Genomic DNA, 24,648 nt, shown 5'->3' with positions numbered 1-24,648 from the left:
GGGATCGATCCTCACTCACCTGAGGTATTACTTGGACGACCCGATGCACTTGCCGGTCTATCTGTGCGAATATTGCAGAGTCAATTTCGTGCACCAAGCTTTTGGCGCCGTTGTTGGGGATTGTTCAAGTTTGACAAACTACCGGACTATCTTGTTGCTTAAATTAGGTACTTGTTATGGTTTATTTGCTCTTTTATTTGTGTTTCTTGTTTTCTTTGTTAAAAACTTTTTAAAACCTTTTCTTTTCTTTAGTAATATTTTTCTTTTGTTTGAGTCTTGTGTCAATCTTTAAGTTTTATGTCTTTTTAAGTCTTTTCTTTTCTTTTCTTTTCTTTTCTTTTCTAACTTTTCGAAAATTAGAGTCTTTGGTTTCAAAATTCTTAAGTTTGGTGCCTTTTTGGTGTTTCTTGGTTTTTCTTTTCTTCGGCTTTTCGAAAATTGTTCTTGGTGTTCTTCCTTGTATTCAAAATTGTTCTTGTTATTTTTCTTATTTGATTTTAAAAATTTTAAGTTTGGTGTCTTTTTGTGTTTGCCCTCCAGAAATTTTGAAAATCTTGTCCTTAGATTTCAAAAAATTTTAAGTTTGGTGTCTTTTAGTATTTGTCTTTTTAATTTTTTAACAAAAATTCAAAAATTCAAATTTTAAACTTTCTTGTTATCTTTTCAAATCTTTGTCTTATCCTTCTCTTTACATTTAAAAATTTATCTTATCTTGTTTTAAATTCAATTTTTAAAATTCAAATTTCAAATTCTTATCTTATCTTAATTCAAATTCAATATTCAAGCTTCAAGAATTCAAAATTCAATTTTCAAATTTTAAAATCAAATCTTTTAAATTTTAAATTTTTTAATCTTATCTTATCTTGTTTGATTCTTTCCTTTTAAATTCAAATTTCAAATCTTTTGTTTGACTTTCTCTTTTTAAATTCAAAATTTTTCAAAATCAAATCTCTTATTTTAATTTCAAATCTTCTTTTAAATTTGGATTTCAAAACCTTTAAATTTTTAAATCTTATCTTATTTTGTTTCTCTATCTTGATTCTTTCTTTCTAATTTTGAAATTTTAAAATCTTTATTTGACTTTTTCTTTCCAAATTTCGAAAATCTCCTCTTAAATCTTGTTAGTTAATTGGTTGTCATATCTTCTCTCAATCTTTCTTTTTCTTATTTTTTTGAAATTTCTAAAATAATTTTCTTTATTTTCAAATTAGTTTTATATTTTATTTATTTATTTTTGAAATTTCAAAAAAAAATATTTTCTTGTTTCTTTGGAATATCTCACTGGGAGCTCTCTAGACTTTAACATAGAGACTCCCACTTTTTTTTGTCTCTTATTTGCAGAGGAACACCAAAATTACTATGGATCAGAATGAGAGTACTCAACCCAGAAGATCCTTGGGATCTTATACAGCCCCCACTCCTGACTTATATGAAAGCAGCATTAGTATACCTCCTATTGGAATAGCTCATTTTGAACTCAACCCACAGTTAATCACTCTAGTGTAGCAAAACTGCCAGTTTCAGGGACTTCCTCAAGAGGAGCCCACAGAATTCCTTGTTGAATTCTTGCAATATGCTGACACAGTATATACTGACGGAGTAGACTAGGATGTCTACAGGTTGTTGCTCTTTCCATTTGCTGTGAAAGGCCAAGCAAAGAGGTGGTTAGATAATCAACCTAAATCAAGCTTGAAAACATGGAGTCAGCTGGTGGATAAGTTTTTGAATCAATACTTTCCCCCAAAGAAGCTGACCCAGCTAAGACTGGACATTTAAGGTTTCAAACAAGAAGATAATGAATCCCTTTATGATACTTGGGTGAGATACAGGATGATGCTACGGAAAGGAGACCAAGGACGAGCACTGCTCACAATCCTTGGAAGGCTCTAAAAAGATGCAAATGAATATTCATTTTGCTGAGATTTTGGAACAATGGTCTCTCTCTACTGGAAGAAACCTCTCTGATGCAAAGAGAGACGAATTGGTGCTGAGGTTACAGAAGGATTACATGATTATCAAGGTCCTGAAACCTCCACTACCCCCTGACAAAGGAGGTACTTCCATGCAAAGTACAATTCTGAAGTCTCCTCCCTTGGTGAAAACTCATACAGTTTCCCCAGACATCAAACTTAAGTTTGGTGTTGGGCAGTCACCACCCACCAAGGAGGAAGGTCCCAAGAAGAAGATGCATAGGGGATAGAGAAACAATACAACCCTTACCCTAACAAACAAGGAGAATCAAGCTCATCACACTAAAAGAAAGCTTGTTAGGAGGAATTCAAATCTGAGGGCACTAATCTCCTCCTCTTATCTCATGGAGTCATTTCTATTAACCAACTGAAAGAAGAGGAAGAAAGTCAACAATCAAGTGTCAAGCTAGTGATGGTAAAGAAGCGCTTGTTGGGAGGCAACCCAACCATGAGTAGAGTACTTCTATTCTTATTTCTTCTGTTTACTTTCATTTGAGTTTATTTTAGTTTATTTTCAGAGTTTTCCCTTGTTTTTTAATGTTTGTGATCTTGTGCAGTACTTAGAACAGAGACAAAGGCATTGAAAGATGAAGAATAGAACACCTTGGAGTAAGTCCCTTGCTGGCATTGAACGCCAGCTAAGGAGGCAAGAGGGGCGTTCAACGCCCCAAATGGGTAAGAAAGCTGGCGTTGAACGCCACACAGGGAGTCCCTAATGGGCATTCAATGCCCAAAGAGGAGCAGAGGCCTGGCATTGAACGCCAGGATGAGGCCCCCAATGGGCGTCCAACACCCTATATGGAGTATGAAGCTGGTGTTGAATGCCAACTAAGGAGCAGGAGCTAGGCGTTCAACGCCCATAAGGGGGTGGTGCACGAAATTGTGATCTCTGGCAATGGCTCCAAAACTTGGTGCTCTAATCTCAATTCATAATTTGTCACAACTTCGATACAACTAACCAGCAAGTGCACTGGGTCGTCCAAGTATTCTTAGTGATGGGCTTGTCCTCTTCAATGAGGATGTCTCCCTCTATGTCAATCCCAGCCGAATTGCAGAGGTGGAAAATGAGGTGAGGAAAGGCTAACCTTGCCAAGTTGGAGGACTTGTCAGCCACCTTGTAGAGTTCTTGAGGTATAATCTCATGAACCTCCACTTCCTCTCCAATCATGATGCTGTGGATCATGATGGCCCGGTCTATAGTAACTTAAGACCGGTTGCTAGTAGGAATGATTGAGCGTTGAATAAACTCCAACCATCCTCTAGCTACTGGTTTGAGGTCAAGCCTTCTTAATTGAACCGGCTTACCTTTTGAGTCAATTTTCCATTGAGCTTCTTCCACACATATGTCCATGAGGACTTGGTCCAACCTTTGATCAAAGTTGACTCTTCTAGTGTAGGGGCGTGCATTCTCTTCCATCATTGGCAAGTTGAACGCCAGCCTCACATTCTCCGGACTAAAATCTAAGTATTTCCCCCGAACCATGGTGAGCCAATGCTTTGGGTTCGGGTTCACACTTTGATCATGGTTTCTAGTGACCCATGCGTTTGCATAGAACTCTTGAACCATTAAGATTCCGACTTGTTGAATGGGGTTGGTGAGGACTTCCCAACCTCTTCTTTGGATTTCAAGTCGGATCTCCGAATACTCATTCTTTGAGTTTGAAAGGAACCTCAAGGATCACTTTCTTCTTGGCCACAACTTCATAGAAGTGGTCTTGATGGACCTTAGAGATGAATCTCTCCATCTCCCATGACTCAGAGGTGGAAGCAATTGCCTTCTCTTTCCTCTTTCTAGAGGTTTCTCTGGCCTTTGGTGCCATGAATGGTTATGGAAAAACAAAAAGCAATGCTTTTTACCACACCAAACTTAAAATGTTTGCTCGTCCCCGAGCAAAAGAAGAGAGAAAGAAGTAGAAGAAGAAGAGAAATAGAGGAGAGGGAGAGAGAGTTGGTTTCGGCCAAGGGGTGAAGAGAGGGTTGTGTTGTGTGAAAATGAAGAGGGAATGAGGGGTTTATATAGGAGTGGGGAGGGGTTAGGGTTCGGCCATACATGGTTAGGGACAGCTTGGTTTAGCCGCTTAGGCCAGGATTTTATTCCTTTAGGCCCTCCTATCCACTGATGCTCAAAGCCTTGGGATCCTTTTTATTTGCCCTTGCCTTTTGGTTTTAAGGGTTATTGGCTTTTTGCTCTTGCCTCTTGGTTTTAAGAGCTTTTGGCTTTTTCTGCTTGCTTTTTCTTTTTCTTTCTATTTTTTTTTGCCTTTTTTTTTTCTTTTTTTTTCTGCAAGCTTTGTTCTTTGCTGCTTTTTCTTGCTTCAAGAATCATTTTTATGATTTTTTAGATTATCAAATAACATGTCTCCTTATCATCATTCTTTCAAGAGCCAACATATTTAACATTCTTAAACAACAACTTCAAAAGATATATGCACTGTTCAAGCATACATTCAGAAAACAATAAGCATTGTCACCACATCAATATAACTAAACTAAGTTCAAGGATAAATTCGAAACTCATGTACTTCTTGTTCTTTTGAATTAAAACATTTTTCATTTAAGAGAGGTGATGGATTCATAGGACATTTATAACTTTAAGACAAAGTTATTAACTACTAATGATCATGTAATGAAGACAAAACATGGATAAGCACTTAGCATAGAAAACGAAAAACAGAGAAAGTAAGAACAAGGAATGAGTCCACCTTAGTGATGGTGGCGTTTCCTTCTTGAGGAACCAATGATGTCCTTGAGCTCTTCTATGTCTCTTCCTTGTCTTTGTTGCTCCTCCCTCATTGCTTTTTGATCTTCTCTAATTTCATGAAGGATGATGGAGTGCTCTTGATGTTCCACCCTTAGTTGTCCCATGTTGGAACTTGATTCTCCTAGGGAGGTGTTGATTTGCTCCCAATCGTTTTGTGGAGGAAAATGCATTTGAGGCATCTCCGGGATCTCATGGTGATGAGCTTCCTGCGCCTCTTGAGCTCCATGAATGGGCTCTCTTGCTTGCTCCATCTTTTTCTTAGTGATGGGCTTCTCTTCCTCAATGTGAATGTCTCCTTCTATGAAAGCTCCAGCTGAGTAACATAGATGGCAAATAAGATGAGGAAAAGCTAGCCTTGCCCCAGGAGAGGGTTTTTCGGCTATTTTGTAGAGTTCAAGGGAGATGACTTCATGAACTTCTACTTCCTCTCCAATCATGATGCTATGGATCATGATGGCCCGATCCACAGTAACTTCAGATCGGTTGCTAGTGGGGATGATGGAGCGTTGGATGAACTCCAACCATCCTCTAGCCACAGGCTTGAGGTCCAGTCTTCTTAGTTGAACCGGCTTGCCTTTGGAGTCAATCTTCCTTTGAGCTCCTTCCACACATATGTCCATGAGGACTTGGTCCAACCTTTGATTAAAGTTGACCATTCTAGTGTAGGGGCGCTCATCTCCTTGCATCATAGGCAAGTTAAACGCCAACCTCACATTTTCCGGATTAAAATCTAAGTATTTCCCCCGAACCATTGTAACATAATTCTTTGGATTCGGGTTCTTACTTTGATCATGGTTCCTAGTGATCCATGCATTGGCATAGAACTCTTGAACCATTAGGATGCCGACTTGTTGAATGGGGTTTGTTAGAACTTCCCAACCTCTTCTTTGGATTTCATGTCGGATCTCCAGATACTCATTTCTCTTGAGTTTGAAAGGGACCTCGGGGATCACCTTCTTCTTGGCCACAACATCATAGAAGTGGTCTTGATGAGCTTTGGAGATGAACCTTTCCATCTCCCATGACTCGGAGGTGGAAGCTTTTGTCTTCCCTTTCCCTTTTCTAGAGGATTCTCCGGTCTTAGGTGCCATCAATGGTAATGGAAAAACAAAAAGCTTATGCTTTTACCACACCAAACTTAGAATTTTGCTCGCCCTCGAGCAAGATAAGAAAGAATAGATGAAGAAGAAGAAAAAAATATGGAGAGAAGGGGGGTGATGCCAAGGCATCTTAGGCTAGTTTCACTAGTATTTTTCTGTTAAGTTTTAGTGGTTTTATGCATTTTCTTGAGCTTAAAGTAACCAAGAATGGTTAAAAGAATAACAAAGCAATGAACCATCCAAACAATATGATTTTGATGCAAATTCCATGAGTTTTAGTTATATTACTTGAATGCTATGAATGGAAGATTTCTCATGAAATTTTGCAAGACTTTGATGCATTTGTTTGGATGATTTCAGGGAAGAAGAGGCTAAGCAAGGAAGCAACAAAATCAATAAAGGAAGCTTGAATATCACATGTGGAGTTTAAGTTCCAGTTTAAGCCTAAACTGGAGCTTAAACGCCAGAATCATGAAGGCTAAGAAATGCTGGAATTGAAGTTTAACCTCCAGTTTAACCTTAAACTGGAGGTTAAACGCCAGAAGTGAGAAGGATACCAAGGGGGGCAGTTCCACGTTTAACCTCCAGTTTAACCTTAAACTGGAGGTTAAACGCCAGAAGTGGGAAGTGCACCAGGGAGCCATTCCACGTTTAAGCTCCAGTTTGACCTTAAACTGGAGCTTAAACGTGTTCGACCAAGAACTCTCCTCCAGGGCTGCCTTTCCCCCCTTCCACGTTTAAGCTCCAGTTTAACCTTAAACTGGAGCTTAAACGTGTTCGACACCTCCAGGGCTACCTTTCTCCTCTTCCACGTTTAAGCTCCAGTTTAACCTTAAACTGGAGCTTAAACGTGTTCGACCTCCAGGATGGCTTCCTCCTCTTCCACGTTTAAGCTCCAGTTTAACCTTAAACTGGAGCTTAAACGTGTTCGACCTCCAGGATGGCTTCCTCCTCTTCCACGTTTAAGCTCCAGTTTAACCTTAAACTGGAGCTTAAACGTGTTCGACCTCCAGTTATGCTACGATTTAGGAAATTGCACGATCGGCAAAATTCCTTCCGGCAAGTGCACCGGTTATCGTCAAGTAAAAACTCACAATAGAGTGAGGTCGAATCCCACAAGGATTGGTTGAGTGAGCAATTCGGATTAGAAGTGTGTTCTAGTTGAGCGGAATCAAGATTGAGATGAGAATTGCGGAATGTAAAAATGGCGGGAAAAGTAAATGACAAGAAATTGAAATGGCGGAATCTTAAATTGCATGAATTAAAGAGCAGAAACTAAATTGCTGAAATTAAAAGGGAATGGGGGTGATTGCATGAATTGAGTTGCAGAATGTAAAGAGAAGATGGAAATCAGAATTGGGGGATTCATTGGGTTATAGGAGATATTGAGATCTCCGAATCAAAACATGTTTATCTCTTCCTCAAGCAATGCGTTCATTGAATTTTGCTTGGCAATCTTATATGATTGGATCCCAATCCCTTGGCTCACCAATTCTCTCTAAAAATGAACAAATTCCCAATTTGGTTTAAATGTTCATAAGAAGAGATGATGCTCGATCACTGATTATACCACACAGTTTCATGAACCACAATTTGGTAGGATTACATGTCACAATATCCATCCAAACCCCAATCCAATTCACTGTGAGAAAGCTTCTCTAGCATGAATCCTCCATTCCTTTCCCAAGGTTCCGAAGGATTCCAATTATGGGTAGTTTCTTTCCCAAGACAACTACCCAATGGAATTAGATCGAGAAGCTTTCTAACAAAATTCAAGAGAAAAGATTGAAGAAGAAGATAAACTATTATTGATTCATTGAATTACAATAGAGCTCACTAAACCCCCTACATAAACTTGATGTGCATAAACTTGATATGCTACGATTTAGGAAATTGCACGATCGGCAAAATTCCTAAATCGTAGCATAACTAGTTTATGCGCATCAAGTTTATGGCGCCGTTGCCGGGGATTGGTTTTCGATTGACAATTCTCAAATTGGAAGTTAACTAGATTGAGCATTTTTTTTCTGTTTTGAATAATTCAGTACAAGTTATTTGTTGAATTTTAATTTCTGCACTCGGTTACATGCTTTCTTTCTTTATGCCTTTAAATTCAAGCAACTAACTCACTGACTCACTAACTGTTTGAATTAATTCCTCAATTGCTCTAACCATACTCTTCCATTAACCAAGAGTATTTCACTTGTTTGTTGCCTGTGCTGTGTTCTTGTATGACAGGTAGGAGAGGAGAGACATCAACTCCTCCATATACCGAACCAGAGAGGACCCTTCATAGACTTAGAAGGGAAGCAAGAGGGAAGAGAGTAGTGGGAGAAGAGGAATCTGAAGGAGAATCTGAGGACAATTTTGAGGAAGCTTTAGATCTCAACATGGATAGAGAAGTTCACAACCATGAGAGAGCTGATGGAAACAATGCCATTCCTAAGAGGAGGGTTCTTAGTTCATACATAAACCCAACCTCTGGGAATTGTGGTAGCAGCATCCAGAAACCACCCATTCAGGCCAACAATTTCGAGCTCAAACCACAGCTAATATCACTTGTGGAGAATCATTGTTCATTTGGTGGAAGTGCTAATGAAGATCCCAACCAACATCTCACAAAATTCCTGAGAATTTGTGACACTGTGAAGTCCAATGGAGTCCAGGAAGATGCCTATAAACTGCTTTTGTTCCCATTCTCACTTAGGGACAAAGCAGCTAAGTGGCTGGAATCATTCCCAAGGGGGAGTCTAACAACATGGGATGAGGTGGAAAGCAAGTTTCTGGCACGTTTCTACCCCCCACAAAAGGTCAATAGGCTTCGATCTGAGGTTCAAACTTTTAGACAACAAGATGGTGAAACTCTCTACGAGGCATGGGAGAGATTCAAGGATTTGACAAGGAAATGCCCACCAGACATGTTCCATGATTGGGTGCAATTGCATATTTTCTATGATGGACTCTCTTATGAATCAAGGAAGGCTGTAGACCATTCATCAGGAGGTTCATTGAACAGGAAAAAGACTGTGGAAGAGGCCATTGAAGTGATTGAGACAGTGGCTGAGAATGAGTACTACTATGCATCAGAAAGGCACAACACTAAGGGAGTCATGGAGCTGAACCATGTTGATACAATTCTAGCCCAAAACAAGGTGTTTGCCAAGCAACTAGCAGAGCTTACCAGGCAATTAGAAACAAAGCAAGTGGCTGCAATACACACACAAGATCAAGAGGAAGTAAGCATTGAAGGAGGTGATTGGGAAGAGGCCAACTATGTGGAAAACCAACAAAGGCAATCATATGATCCACACTCCAACACTTACAACCCAGGATGGAAAAATCACCCAAACTTTGGGTGGGGGAACCAACAAACCCAACCACAAAACCACAAACCTTACAACCACAACCAACATAACAATTCCACATACCAAAACTCCAACCAAAGATCATACCAAGCCACACAAAACACTTACCCCCAACCATCATATCATAGCCAAAATAATCAACCTACCCAACTTAATCCGAACCAACAATTTCAAGATCAATTAAACCGGATAGAAGGAATGATGGCAACCATGAGTCAAGACATAACCGAATTGAAAAGCTTCAGGGATGATGTGAGAGCTACCTTAAGAAACCATGGTGAAAAACTCAAGAGGATGGAGTCTCAAGTAGGAGAGCTATCTCAACAGGCCGTCAAATCAACTGCAGTGTTCCCTAGTGACACAGAAAAGAATCCTAAAGGGGAACAAAAGAGAGTGAGATGGGAAGAATGCAAGGCCATCACCATATTGAAGGAAGTTTCAGAAGAAGAAGGAATCAGGCCCTCAGAGCAGGAGCCAGAAATCTTGAAGGAAGGTGTGGAAGAAGTTAAGCAGGAAAGTGGAACTGAGCAAGCCAAGGAACTGCAAAAAGGCATGCTAGAAATATACCAACCAAAAGCACCATTTCCTCAGAGGTTAGGAGGAGGTGAAAAAGGGAAAACCTATTCAAGGTTTTTAGAGACATTTAACTCTCTCCATGTCAATAGTCCCTTTCTTGAGATTCTCCATCAAATGCCTACACACATCAAGTATTTAAAGGAATTGTTAAGCAAGAAAAGAGTTTTGAAGGGAGGACAAACGGTAACAATGAACAAAGAATGCAGTGCTCTCATCAAGAAGGACACACTCTCTAAGAAAACGGACCCAGGAAGTTTTCATATCCCTTGCATCATAGGGGAAACAAAAATTGACAGAGGATTCTGTGATCTAGGAGCTAGCATAAATGTGATGCCTCTAACTCTTATGAAGAGGCTACAACTGAATGAGGTGAGATCCACTGATGTAATCATACAACTGGCTGACAAAACTCAGAAGCAAGCTGAAGGGGTAGTTGAAAATGTGCTGGTGAAAGTGGGGGATTATTACTTCCCCACAGACTTTGTCATTGTGGACATGGAGGAAAGCTACTTACACCCTATCATTCTGGGCAGACCATTTCTAGCCACTACTAGAGCGCTCATAGATGTAGAACAAGGAGAGCTAATTCTGAGAATACATGATGAACAGCTCATTTTCAAAGTTTTCAAACCTGCATCTGAGCCTGAACCAGAACCTGAAAAGCCTAAGGATGATAGTAGCCATCTGTGTTTGGAGGAAAGTAATCCAGCAGCTGAAACTCTAAAACAGTCCTTGGAAGGCAAACAAGAGTTGCAAGAGTTAAAGCCACAAGAATCAATGGAAACAGATCAGAAGGATCCTCCTGACATAAGGGTCAATGAAGAAATCCTCAAGAGAAAGGGAAGAGTGATAGGGAGATTGCCAAGAGGGTGGAGAAACAAGAAAATTCCCACTGAAGGTTTTTCTCCGGGAGATAACGTGATATCAAGTCATTATCTGCCAATCCCACCTGGCCTCAAAACCATTCCTTCCCAGCTCCCTCAAGTGTTCACAATCAGGAAAGTTCTTTCTATGGAACATTTAGAGGTCATGAATGAATCAAGTGGGGACGTTTTCATAGTGAAAGGAGAAGACGTCAAGCACTACAATCCACCCTAACAAGGGACAACCGTCAAGCTAGTGACGTTAAAGAAGCGCTTCATGGGAGGCAACCCATGTTTTAATATCCTTACTTTTTTTGTTTTGTTGTGCATCTAATAAAGCATGGTTTCTTATGCATGAACTTGAATCCTCAGGACAACTGCTGAAAGAGTGCACTAAACATTGCATGTAAAATGCAATTTGTCTCTAAGTTTGGTGTGCCTGAAGGCACCCCAAATTTTATTCAAAATGCATTCAATTTTTAGTGCACAACCAAAGATTAAGTTTGGTGTTCCTCTTTGAACACGGTTCATGAAAAACACGAAGTTCCTCTGGATTTTGAAATTCATGACAAGTATACCATTCGCATGTTTTAATGCTTTGATTTCAATTACTTAGGGTAGTAAATTTGTTTAGAATCAAAGAGCCAAGGTGACTATGATTTATTAGAATTAAGCACATTCATTAAGGACAACTAATATGGATTTCATGTCATCAGGAGACTTGACCAAACACTAAGTTTGGTGTCCAAATAATAAGTGTGCATACATATAGAAGTCACGGCTATAAGCTAATAAAGACAATCATTGATTTACATGTGCAAGTACTATTCATAATTCACATGGACCGAAAAATGATAGCAAACTTGTTTGTTTGTGCAGGTACAAAAGAAAAGACAAAAATGGAGGAAAAAGACAAAGGGAGGTACGGTGCTTGGTCAAAAAGGAAGTTCACAAGTCTTTGAAACTAACACATGGGAAAAGGAAGTTCTGCAAGAAAAGATAGCTACATGTACAACCTAATGCACCCAGAATACTTCCAAGAAAATGAAAAGCAATTCGTCCTTCTCCCTAATTCATATATTTACCATCAAGCCACCCTTCACAAACCACCCTAGCCGTCCATTTTTCACCTACAGGCACTATAAAGAACCACTTGAGGAACGAGCTCTACACCACCAAATCTCCTTCATGCACATTTTCTTTCATCATAGCATAACTATCTTTTGCCGAAAACAACCTCACCACACTTCCAACAACACTTCTTGCTTCACCTTGTCAACTTTAGCTTGTCACTTACCCCAAAACTAAAGAACCAATGGCAGCTTCATCTAGCCACAAAAGAAGAAAAGACAAGCAACCAATGGAGGAGAACAGGGAATTCGATGCAAGGAGATACAAATCAGTTTTCCATGAGATTCAAGCCGAATGGATGAGACCTAAAAGGGTACTAGCTGAAGTTCCCTTTGACCTTGAAAAGGATGAGTTCCCAGGTGTTTGGGAGAAGATCAAAAAGAGGAAGTGGGAGCTCCTGACTAAGCCAATCACAAAAATCAACATCAACTTGGTGAAAGAGTTCTATGCAAATGCAGTGAGGGAAGACTCAACCAAGAAACCCACATACAAAAGCTATGTGAGAGGGGTGGAAGTTGACTTCAGCCCCAAGGCAATCATGAAAACTCTTGGCCTGAAAAACATACATTTCAGCCAAGCGAGTTATGAGGAAAGGATGATAGGAGAACCTGACTACACGACTATTGCTGAAGATCTTTGTGCCATCAGAGCTGAATGGGTGAGAAAAACAAGAGGGGCTCCAAGAGTCTTGAGAAGGGGAGACCTAACACCTGAAGCTAAAGGGTGGTATGCAATAGTTAGGAGATCCATCCTACCCACTGCAAACTCTTCAGAAATAGTCCCTAAAAGAGCCATCTTGCTACATTGCATTATGGTGGGAGGGGAGATCAAAGTTCATAAACTCATTGCTGAACAGATACAAGAGTTTAGTGAGAAAAGTGACCCTGAATCCTGGCTCCACTTCCCTAGCACCATCATTAGACTATGCATCGATGCCCAAGTACCACTTGAGGATGAAAGACCTAATTGGCTATATCCTGGATTGGCCATAACTGCGTACAGAATGACTCTTGGCCCAACTCCTCCAAGACATACAAGAAGAAGAAATGAAGAAGGGCAACAAGTGGAAGCCGAGCAAGAAGCAGAACAAGAAGGACAGGAAGGAGAAGACAGAGAAGAAGAGCAAGAAGAGCAAGCAATTCCAGAAAGAAGACAACAAATTCCCAGAGACCCCATGGATATGAGCAGAATGCAGGAAATCATGGAAGGAATGTCTCAACAATACATGAGGTCTCAGGAGAGACAAGAGGACTTTCACCTAAAAATGATGGATATGCAAAGGAACTTTGAATCAAGATTCTTCGATCTGCAAAGGGAACAGAATTTACACTTACAGGAATCCTTCAGCCACATATGCCAACACCAAGATGCCAATGTCTTGGCAATCAAGGAAGCCACCACTTTACAGAATGCAAGATACTCAGTCCAAGCTGATTACAACATCAGTTTGCAAATCAAGCTTAACTACATAGGGGAACATCTACACAAGATGGACCCAGCATTCCCAGCTTTTGATGAGTATTTCAAAGGGAGGAAAGAAGGAGAAATAAACAAGGCAATGATCCTTGAAAAAGGAGTGGAAGAAACGATGAAAAAGGCTGGATTCTGGAAAAAGCTCATAAGAAAAGACAAAGGAAGCACAAGTGGTCAAAAAGAGGCAGGAAGCAAGAAGAAGCAGGATCCCAAGAATTAAGAAGAACCAAGCAATAAATAAGAGGTGGTCTTGTTCCTTAATAATCAAATGATAATTGGTGGATTGTCTTTATGAGCTTTCTTTCATCATAAGTCATTTAAGTGTTATGTGGAGTTTTTTTTTTAGTATGAGTGTCTGTTTACTGCTTTGAATAAAGTGAATGCCTAGATGTTTGGATATAACTTCACCTTCTTAAACAAGTGCTTGCCATGCTTGTTCTGTTTCCAAAAATAAAAGAAAAGTTTGAACAAAAGTAACTTGGCTAAATTAGTGACAAATCAAGTAGAATTAAGTGGTGGTATGCATGCTTGATTGTTTAGTCAGATCACTGGAATTAGAGTGTAAAATTATCATTTTTTGTGTAGAAATTGAAAACTGTCTATGGATCTTGATGAATAAATGTCTTTGGCCATGAAAAAGAAAGAAAAAGAAGAAGAAAAAGCCACTAAAATAAGGGCAACCAAAAAGCAAGAAAATTGAGAAAATAAGCTAGGCACCAATGGTTCGAACTTCTGAGACAAATGCCTGTGGTGTTTATGTATTAAGGATATGCTTGGATGAATAGGTTCTGAGGAGTGTTTCAACACTTGGTAACTTGGGTTAACTAACCCGGGATTATCAACCAAAAGTCCATTATCAAGAGCAACCTAAATACAAAACATTTAGTCACACAAAGAGGTGCTGGGCACCAATGTCTCAAGAAGAAATGTGAACTAAGATGCCTAAAGTGGATATGTGTAGTGCACTGATAAGAAAAAGAAAATGCCAAAGGCTTGTGCAACACATGACACTAAGCAAACAAGGAGCAAAGGAGCTCTAAGAAAAAGAAAAGAAAAACAAAGAAGAGAAAAGTGCCAAGGACATAAGAATAACAAGAGGCCATAGCAGTGTTTGATGGATGCAATGAAAAAGTGATAATCTTACCTGATAAGAATGAAAAAGTGATGCTGCAACTTTCTGCATAAAACCCTTCTGAGGAACTTCAAATGCTTGCTAATATAGCCAATGTAATTGCTTTTTGTTTCATACTTTCTTCTTAAATAACTCAGGACTTGCTTAGGGACAAGCAAGTATTAAGTTTGGTGTTGTGATGCCAAGGCATCTTAGGCTAGTTTCACTAGTATTTTTCTGTTAAGTTTTAGTGGTTTTATGCATTTTCTTGAGCTTAAAGTAACCAAGAATGGTTAAAAGAATAACAAAGCAATGAACCATCCAAACAATATGATTTTGATGCAAATTCCATGAGTTTTAGTTATATTACTTGAATGCTATGAATGGAAGATTTCTCATGAAATTTTGCAAGACTTTGATGCATTTGTTTGGATGATTTCAGGGAAGAAGAGGCTAAGCAAGGAAGCAACAAAATCAATAAAGGAAGCTTGAATATCACATGTGGAGTTTAAGTTCCAGTTTAAGCCTAAACTGGAGCTTAAACGCCAGAATCATGAAGGCTAAGAAATGCTGGAATTGAAGTTTAACCTCCAGTTTAACCTTAAACTGGAGGTTAAACGCCAGAAGTGAGAAGGATACCAAGGGGGGCAGTTCCACGTTTAACCTCCAGTTTAACCTTAAACTGGAGGTTAAACGCCAGAAGTGGGAAGTGCACCAGGGAGCCATTCCACGTTTAAGCTCCAGTTTGACCTTAAACTGGAGCTTAAACGTGTTCGACCAAGAACTCTCCTCCAGGGCTGCCTTTCCCCCCTTCCACGTTTAAGCTCCAGTTTAACCTTAAACTGGAGCTTAAACGTGTTCGACACCTCCAGGGCTACCTTTCTCCTCTTCCACGTTTAAGCTCCAGTTTAACCTTAAACTGGAGCTTAAACGTGTTCGACCTCCAGGATGGCTTCCTCCTCTTCCACGTTTAAGCTCCAGTTTAACCTTAAACTGGAGCTTAAACGTGTTCGACCTCCAGGATGGCTTCCTCCTCTTCCACGTTTAAGCTCCAGTTTAACCTTAAACTGGAGCTTAAACGTGTTCGACCTCCAGTTATGCTACGATTTAGGAAATTGCACGATCGGCAAAATTCCTTCCGGCAAGTGCACCGTTTATCGTCAAGTAAAAACTCACAATAGAGTGAGGTCGAATCCCACAAGGATTGGTTGAGTGAGCAATTCGGATTAGAAGTGTGTTCTAGTTGAGCGGAATCAAGATTGAGATGAGAATTGCGGAATGTAAAAATGGCGGGAAAAGTAAATGACAAGAAATTGAAATGGCGGAATCTTAAATTGCATGAATTAAAGAGCAGAAACTAAATTGCTGAAATTAAAAGGGAATGGGGGTGATTGCATGAATTGAGTTGCAGAATGTAAAGAGAAGATGGAAATCAGAATTGGGGGATTCATTGGGTTATAGGAGATATTGAGATCTCCGAATCAAAACATGTTTATCTCTTCCTCAAGCAATGCGTTCATTGAATTTTGCTTGGCAATCTTATATGATTGGATCCCAATCCCTTGGCTCACCAATTCTCTCTAAAAATGAACAAATTCCCAATCCCTTGGTTTAAATGTTCATAAGAAGAGATGATGCTCGATCACTGATTATACCACACAGTTTCATGAACCACAATTTGGTAGGATTACATGTCACAATATCCATCCAAACCCCAATCCAATTCACTGTGAGAAAGCTTCTCTAGCATGAATCCTCCATTCCTTTCCCAAGGTTCCGAAGGATTCCAATTATGGGTAGTTTCTTTCCCAAGACAACTACCCAATGGAATTAGATCGAGAAGCTTTCTAACAAAATTCAAGAGAAAAGATTGAAGAAGAAGATAAACTATTATTGATTCATTGAATTACAATAGAGCTCACTAACCCCCCTACATAAACTTGATGTGCATAAACTTGATATGCTACGATTTAGGAAATTGCACGATCGGCAAAATTCCTAAATTGTAGCATAACTAGTTTATGCGCATCAAGTTTATGGCGCCGTTGCCGGGGATTGGTTTTCGATTGACAATTCTCAAATTGGAAGTTAACTAGATTGAGCATTTTTTTTCTGTTTTGAATAATTCAGTACAAGTTATTTGTTGAATTTTAATTTCTGCACTCGGTTACATGCTTTCTTTCTTTATGCCTTTAAATTCAAGCAACTAACTCACTGACTCACTAACTGTTTGAATTAATTCCTCAATTGCTCTAACCATACTCTTCCATTAACCAAGAGTATTTCACTTGTTTGTTGCCTGTGCTGTGTTCTTGTATGACAGGTAGGAGAGGAGAGACATCAACTCCTCCATATACCGAACCAGAGAGGACCCTTCATAGACTTAGAAGGGAAGCAAGAGGGAAGAGAGTAGTGGGAGAAGAGGAATCTGAAGGAGAATCTGAGGACAATTTTGAGGAAGCTTTAGATCTCAACATGGATAGAGAAGTTCACAACCATGAGAGAGCTGATGGAAACAATGCCATTCCTAAGAGGAGGGTTCTTAGTTCATACATAAACCCAACCTCTGGGAATTGTGGTAGCAGCATCCAGAAACCACCCATTCAGGCCAACAATTTCGAGCTCAAACCACAGCTAATATCACTTGTGGAGAATCATTGTTCATTTGGTGGAAGTGCTAATGAAGATCCCAACCAACATCTCACAAAATTCCTGAGAATTTGTGACACTGTGAAGTCCAATGGAGTCCAGGAAGATGCCTATAAACTGCTTTTGTTCCCATTCTCACTTAGGGACAAAGCAGCTAAGTGGCTGGAATCATTCCCAAGGGGGAGTCTAACAACATGGGATGAGGTGGAAAGCAAGTTTCTGGCACGTTTCTACCCCCCACAAAAGGTCAATAGGCTTCGATCTGAGGTTCAAACTTTTAGACAACAAGATGGTGAAACTCTCTACGAGGCATGGGAGAGATTCAAGGATTTGACAAGGAAATGCCCACCAGACATGTTCCATGATTGGGTGCAATTGCATATTTTCTATGATGGACTCTCTTATGAATCAAGGAAGGCTGTAGACCATTCATCAGGAGGTTCATTGAACAGGAAAAAGACTGTGGAAGAGGCCATTGAAGTGATTGAGACAGTGGCTGAGAATGAGTACTACTATGCATCAGAAAGGCACAACACTAAGGGAGTCATGGAGCTGAACCATGTTGATACAATTCTAGCCCAAAACAAGGTGTTTGCCAAGCAACTAGCAGAGCTTACCAGGCAATTAGAAACAAAGCAAGTGGCTGCAATACACACACAAGATCAAGAGGAAGTAAGCATTGAAGGAGGTGATTGGGAAGAGGCCAACTATGTGGGAAACCAACAAAGGCAATCATATGATCCACACTCCAACACTTACAACCCAGGATGGAAAAATCACCCAAACTTTGGGTGGGGGAACCAACAAACCCAACCACAAAACCACAAACCTTACAACCACAACCAACATAACAATTCCACATACCAAAACTCCAACCAAAGATCATACCAAGCCACACAAAACACTTACCCCCAACCATCATATCATAGCCAAAATAATCAACCTACCCAACTTAATCCGAACCAACAATTTCAAGATCAATTAAACCGGATAGAAGGAATGATGGCAACCATGAGTCAAGACATAACCGAATTGAAAAGCTTCAGGGATGATGTGAGAGCTATCTTAAGAAACCATGGTGAAAAACTCAAGAGGATGGAGTCTCAAGTAGGAGAGCTATCTCAACAGGCCGTCAAATCAACTGCAGTGTTCCCTAGTGACACAGAAAAGAATCCTAAAGGGGAACAAAAGAGAGTGAGATGGGAAGAATGCAAGGCCATCACCATATTGAAGGAAGTTTCAGAAGAAGAAGGAATCAGGCCCTCAGAGCAGGAGCCAGAAATCTTGAAGGAAGGTGTGGAAGAAGTTAAGCAGGAAAGTGGAACTGAGCAAGCCAAGGAACTGCAAAAAGGCATGCTAGAAATATACCAACCAAAAGCACCATTTCCTCAGAGGTTAGGAGGAGGTGAAAAAGGGAAAACCTATTCAAGGTTTTTAGAGACATTTAACTCTCTCCATGTCAATAGTCCCTTTCTTGAGATTCTCCATCAAATGCCTACACACATCAAGTATTTAAAGGAATTGTTAAGCAAGAAAAGAGTTTTGAAGGGAGGACAAACGGTAACAATGAACAAAGAATGCAGTGCTCTCATCAAGAAGGACACACTCTCTAAGAAAACGGACCCAGGAAGTTTTCATATCCCTTGCATCATAGGGGAAACAAAAATTGACAGAGGATTCTGTGATCTAGGAGCTAGCATAAATGTGATGCCTCTAACTCTTATGAAGAGGCTACAACTGAATGAGGTGAGATCCACTGATGTAATCATACAACTGGCTGACAAAACTCAGAAGCAAGCTGAAGGGGTAGTTGAAAATGTGCTGGTGAAAGTGGGGGATTATTACTTCCCCACAGACTTTGTCATTGTGGACATGGAGGAAAGCTACTTACACCCTATCATTCTGGGCAGACCATTTCTAGCCACTACTAGAGCGCTCATAGATGTAGAACAAGGAGAGCTAATTCTGAGAATACATGATGAACAGCTCATTTTCAAAGTTTTCAAACCTGCATCTGAGCCTGAACCAGAACCTGAAAAGCCTAAGGATGATAGTAGCCATCTGTGTTTGGAGGAAAGTAATCCAGCAGCTGAAACTCTAAAACAGTCCTTGGAAGGCAAACAAGAGTTGCAAGAGTTAAAGCCACAAGAATCAATGGAAACAGATCAGAAGGATCCTCCTGACATAAGGGTCAATGAAGAAATCCTCAAGAGAAAGGGAAGAGTGATAGGGAGATTGCCAAGAGGGTGGAGAAACAAGAAAATTCCCACTGAAGGTTTTTCTCCGGGAGATAACGTGAAATCAAGTCATTATCTGCCAATCCCACCTGGCCTCAAAACCATTCCTTCCCAGCTCCCTCAAGTGTTCACAATCAGGAAAGTTCTTTCTATGGAACATTTAGAGGTCATGAATGAATCAAGTGGGGACGTTTTCATAGTGAAAGGAGAAGACGTCAAGCACTACAATCCACCCTAACAAGGGACAACCGTCAAGCTAGTGACGTTAAAGAAGCGCTTCATGGGAGGCAACCCATGTTTTAATATCCTTACTTTTTTTGTTTTGTTGTGCATCTAATAAAGCATGGTTTCTTATGCATGAACTTGAATCCTCAGGACAACTGCTGAAAGAGTGCACTAAACATTGCATGTAAAATGCAATTTGTCTCTAAGTTTGGTGTGCCTGAAGGCACCCCAAATTTTATTCAAAATGCATTCAATTTTTAGTGCACAACCAAAGATTAAGTTTGGTGTTCCTCTTTGAACACGGTTCATGAAAAACACGAAGTTCCTCTGGATTTTGAAATTCATGACAAGTATACCATTCGCATGTTTTAATGCTTTGGTTTCAATTACTTAGGGTAGTAAATTTGTTTAGAATCAAAGAGCCAAGGTGACTATGATTTATTAGAATTAAGCACATTCATTAAGGACAACTAATATGGATTTCATGTCATCAGGAGACTTGACCAAACACTAAGTTTGGTGTCCAAATAATAAGTGTGCATACATATAGAAGTCACGGCTATAAGCTAATAAAGACAATCATTGATTTACATGTGCAAGTACTATTCATAATTCACATGGACCGAAAAATGATAGCAAACTTGTTTGTTTGTGCAGGTACAAAAGAAAAGACAAAAATGGAGGAAAAAGACAAAGGGAGGTACGGTGCTTGGTCAAAAAGGAAGTTCACAAGTCTTTGAAACTAACACATGGGAAAAGGAAGTTCTGCAAGAAAAGATAGCTACATGTACAACCTAATGCACCCAGAATACTTCCAAGAAAATGAAAAGCAATTCGTCCTTCTCCCTAATTCATATATTTACCATCAAGCCACCCTTCACAAACCACCCTAGCCGTCCATTTTTCACCTACAGGCACTATAAAGAACCACTTGAGGAACGAGCTCTACACCACCAAATCTCCTTCATGCACATTTTCTTTCATCATAGCATAACTATCTTTTGCCGAAAACAACCTCACCACACTTCCAACAACACTTCTTGCTTCACCTTGTCAACTTTAGCTTGTCACTTACCCCAAAACTAAAGAACCAATGGCAGCTTCATCTAGCCACAAAAGAAGAAAAGACAAGCAACCAATGGAGGAGAACAGGGAATTCGATGCAAGGAGATACAAATCAGTTTTCCATGAGATTCAAGCCGAATGGATGAGACCTAAAAGGGTACTAGCTGAAGTTCCCTTTGACCTTGAAAAGGATGAGTTCCCAGGTGTTTGGGAGAAGATCAAAAAGAGGAAGTGGGAGCTCCTGACTAAGCCAATCACAAAAATCAACATCAACTTGGTGAAAGAGTTCTATGCAAATGCAGTGAGGGAAGACTCAACCAAGAAACCCACATACAAAAGCTATGTGAGAGGGGTGGAAGTTGACTTCAGCCCCAAGGCAATCATGAAAACTCTTGGCCTGAAAAACATACATTTCAGCCAAGCGAGTTATGAGGAAAGGATGATAGGAGAACCTGACTACACGACTATTGCTGAAGATCTTTGTGCCATCAGAGCTGAATGGGTGAGAAAAACAAGAGGGGCTCCAAGAGTCTTGAGAAGGGGAGACCTAACACCTGAAGCTAAAGGGTGGTATGCAATAGTTAGGAGATCCATCCTACCCACTGCAAACTCTTCAGAAATAGTCCCTAAAAGAGCCATCTTGCTACATTGCATTATGGTGGGAGGGGAGATCAAAGTTCATAAACTCATTGCTGAACAGATACAAGAGTTTAGTGAGAAAAGTGACCCTGAATCCTGGCTCCACTTCCCTAGCACCATCATTAGACTATGCATCGATGCCCAAGTACCACTTGAGGATGAAAGACCTAATTGGCTATATCCTGGATTGGCCATAACTGCGTACAGAATGACTCTTGGCCCAACTCCTCCAAGACATACAAGAAGAAGAAATGAAGAAGGGCAACAAGTGGAAGCCGAGCAAGAAGCAGAACAAGAAGGACAGGAAGGAGAAGACAGAGAAGAAGAGCAAGAAGAGCAAGCAATTCCAGAAAGAAGACAACAAATTCCCAGAGACCCCATGGATATGAGCAGAATGCAGGAAATCATGGAAGGAATGTCTCAACAATACATGAGGTCTCAGGAGAGACAAGAGGACTTTCACCTAAAAATGATGGATATGCAAAGGAACTTTGAATCAAGATTCTTCGATCTGCAAAGGGAACAGAATTTACACTTACAGGAATCCTTCAGCCACATATGCCAACACCAAGATGCCAATGTCTTGGCAATCAAGGAAGCCACCACTTTACAAAATGCAAGATACTCAGTCCAAGCTGATTACAACATCAGTTTGCAAATCAAGCTTAACTACATAGGGGAACATCTACACAAGATGGACCCAGCATTCCCAGCTTTTGATGAGTATTTCAAAGGGAGGAAAGAAGGAGAAATAAACAAGGCAATGATCCTTGAAAAAGGAGTGGAAGAAACGATGAAAAAGGCTGGATTCTGGAAAAAGCTCATAAGAAAAGACAAAGGAAGCACAAGTGGTCAAAAAGAGGCAGGAAGCAAGAAGAAGCAGGATCCCAAGAATTAAGAAGAACCAAGCAATAAATAAGAGGTGGTCTTGTTCCTTAATAATCAAATGATAATTGGTGGATTGTCTTTATGAGCTTTCTTTCATCATAAGTCATTTAAGTGTTATGTGGAGTTTTTTTTTTAGTATGAGTGTCTGTTTACTGCTTTGAATAAAGTGAATGCCTAGATGTTTGGATATAACTTCACCTTCTTAAACAAGTGCTTGCCATGCTTGTTCTGTTTCCAAAAATAAAAGAAAAGTTTGAACAAAAGTAACTTGGCTAAATTAGTGACAAATCAAGTAGAATTAAGTGGTGGTATGCATGCTTGATTGTTTAGTCAGATCACTGGAATTAGAGTGTAAAATTATCATTTTTTGTGTAGAAATTGAAAACTGTCTATGGATCTTGATGAATAAATGTCTTTGGCCATGAAAAAGAAAGAAAAAGAAGAAGAAAAAGCCACTAAAATAAGGGCAACCAAAAAGCAAGAAAATTGAGAAAATAAGCTAGGCACCAATGGTTCAAACTTCTGAGACAAATGCCTGTGGTGTTTATGTATTAAGGATATGCTTGGATGAATAGGTTCTGAGGAGTGTTTCAACACTTGGTAACTTGGGTTAACTAACCCGGGATTATCAACCAAAAGTCCATTATCAAGAGCAACCTAAATACAAAACATTTAGTCACACAAAGAGGTGCTGGGCACCAATGTCTCAAGAAGAAATGTGAACTAAGATGCCTAAAGTGGATATGTGTAGTGCACTGATAAGAAAAAGAAAATGCCAAAGGCTTGTGCAACACATGACACTAAGCAAACAAGGAGCAAAGGAGCTCTAAGAAAAAGAAAAGAAAAACAAAGAAGAGAAAAGTGCCAAGGACATAAGAATAACAAGAGGCCATAGCAGTGTTTGATGGATGCAATGAAAAAGTGATAATCTTACCTGATAAGAATGAAAAAGTGATGCTGCAACTTTCTGCATAAAACCCTTCTGAGGAACTTCAAATGCTTGCTAATATAGCCAATGTAATTGCTTTTTGTTTCATACTTTCTTCTTAAATAACTCAGGACTTGCTTAGGGACAAGCAAGTATTAAGTTTGGTGTTGTGATGCCAAGGCATCTTAGGCTAGTTTCACTAGTATTTTTCTGTTAAGTTTTAGTGGTTTTATGCATTTTCTTGAGCTTAAAGTAACCAAGAATGGTTAAAAGAATAACAAAGCAATGAACCATCCAAACAATATGATTTTGATGCAAATTCCATGAGTTTTAGTTATATTACTTGAATGCTATGAATGGAAGATTTCTCATGAAATTTTGCAAGACTTTGATGCATTTGTTTGGATGATTTCAGGGAAGAAGAGGCTAAGCAAGGAAGCAACAAAATCAATAAAGGAAGCTTGAATATCACATGTGGAGTTTAAGTTCCAGTTTAAGCCTAAACTGGAGCTTAAACGCCAGAATCATGAAGGCTAAGAAATGCTGGAATTGAAGTTTAACCTCCAGTTTAACCTTAAACTGGAGGTTAAACGCCAGAAGTGAGAAGGATACCAAGGGGGGCAGTTCCACGTTTAACCTCCAGTTTAACCTTAAACTGGAGGTTAAACGCCAGAAGTGGGAAGTGCACCAGGGAGCCATTCCACGTTTAAGCTCCAGTTTGACCTTAAACTGGAGCTTAAACGTGTTCGACCAAGAACTCTCCTCCAGGGCTGCCTTTCCCCCCTTCCACGTTTAAGCTCCAGTTTAACCTTAAACTGGAGCTTAAACGTGTTCGACACCTCCAGGGCTACCTTTCTCCTCTTCCACGTTTAAGCTCCAGTTTAACCTTAAACTGGAGCTTAAACGTGTTCGACCTCCAGGATGGCTTCCTCCTCTTCCACGTTTAAGCTCCAGTTTAACCTTAAACTGGAGCTTAAACGTGTTCGACCTCCAGGATGGCTTCCTCCTCTTCCACGTTTAAGCTCCAGTTTAACCTTAAACTGGAGCTTAAACGTGTTCGACCTCCAGGGCTGCCCTTCCTATCTCCATGTTTAAGCTTCAGTTTAACCTTAAACTGAAGCTTAAACGTGTTCGACTACATGACTCTCCAGGGCTGCCTTCTTCCATTTCCACGTTTAAGCTTCAGTTTAACCTTAAACTGAAGCTTAAACATGCTTCTACAAAAGGCTTCACTGGAAGTGTCTGGCGTTTAAGCTGCAGTTTAAGCTTAAACTGCAACTTAAACGCCACTCTTGGAAAAGGTTTCTGGGCCAAAAATATTGCGGTTTAAGTTAGTCTTTGAGCACAAACATTAACTTAAACTTACTCTGGCATGAAACCCAATTGAATATCATGGTTTATGGGATTGGGCCTGAAGAATTGATGAGTCTGAAATTTCAATTTGTTGAGTCATGTATTATTATTTGATTATCACTAAGATGGCTCAATGAATGTTACAGAATTTGGATCAGCAGCCTCATCAAGATTATGGATCATAAACCCAAAGCAAAAGGAAAGCAGGGAGAGGCCTCAAAGCCCAAGAAACACAACAGAAGCTCAATATAGAAAGTGTATAAATAGGATAGAATTTAAGTTAGGGAGGACCTGGACCTTCACTTTTAGCTAGT

At 39.9% G+C, this 24,648-nt stretch overlaps 2 non-coding genes across 2 annotated transcripts; both read right to left on the bottom strand.

The window, feature by feature from the left end:
* Positions 1-8,647: 8,647 nt before the first annotated feature.
* Positions 8,648-8,751, bottom strand: LOC148578141 (small nucleolar RNA R71). The gene has a single exon (XR_015902835.1). It is a non-coding gene; the product is annotated as a small nucleolar RNA R71 (small nucleolar RNA).
* Positions 8,752-17,251: 8,500 nt separating this feature from the next.
* On the bottom strand, positions 17,252-17,355 carry LOC148578140 (small nucleolar RNA R71). The gene has a single exon (XR_015902824.1). It is a non-coding gene; the product is annotated as a small nucleolar RNA R71 (small nucleolar RNA).
* Between the last annotated feature and the right edge of the window lie 7,293 nt (positions 17,356-24,648).

This window comes from Arachis ipaensis, chromosome B1 (genome assembly GCF_059453495.1).
Source record: "Arachis ipaensis isolate K30076 ecotype BB chromosome B1, ASM5945349v1, whole genome shotgun sequence".
Taxonomy (NCBI): Eukaryota; Viridiplantae; Streptophyta; class Magnoliopsida; order Fabales; family Fabaceae; genus Arachis; species Arachis ipaensis.
This window is presented reverse-complemented; position numbering and strand designations above follow the sequence as displayed.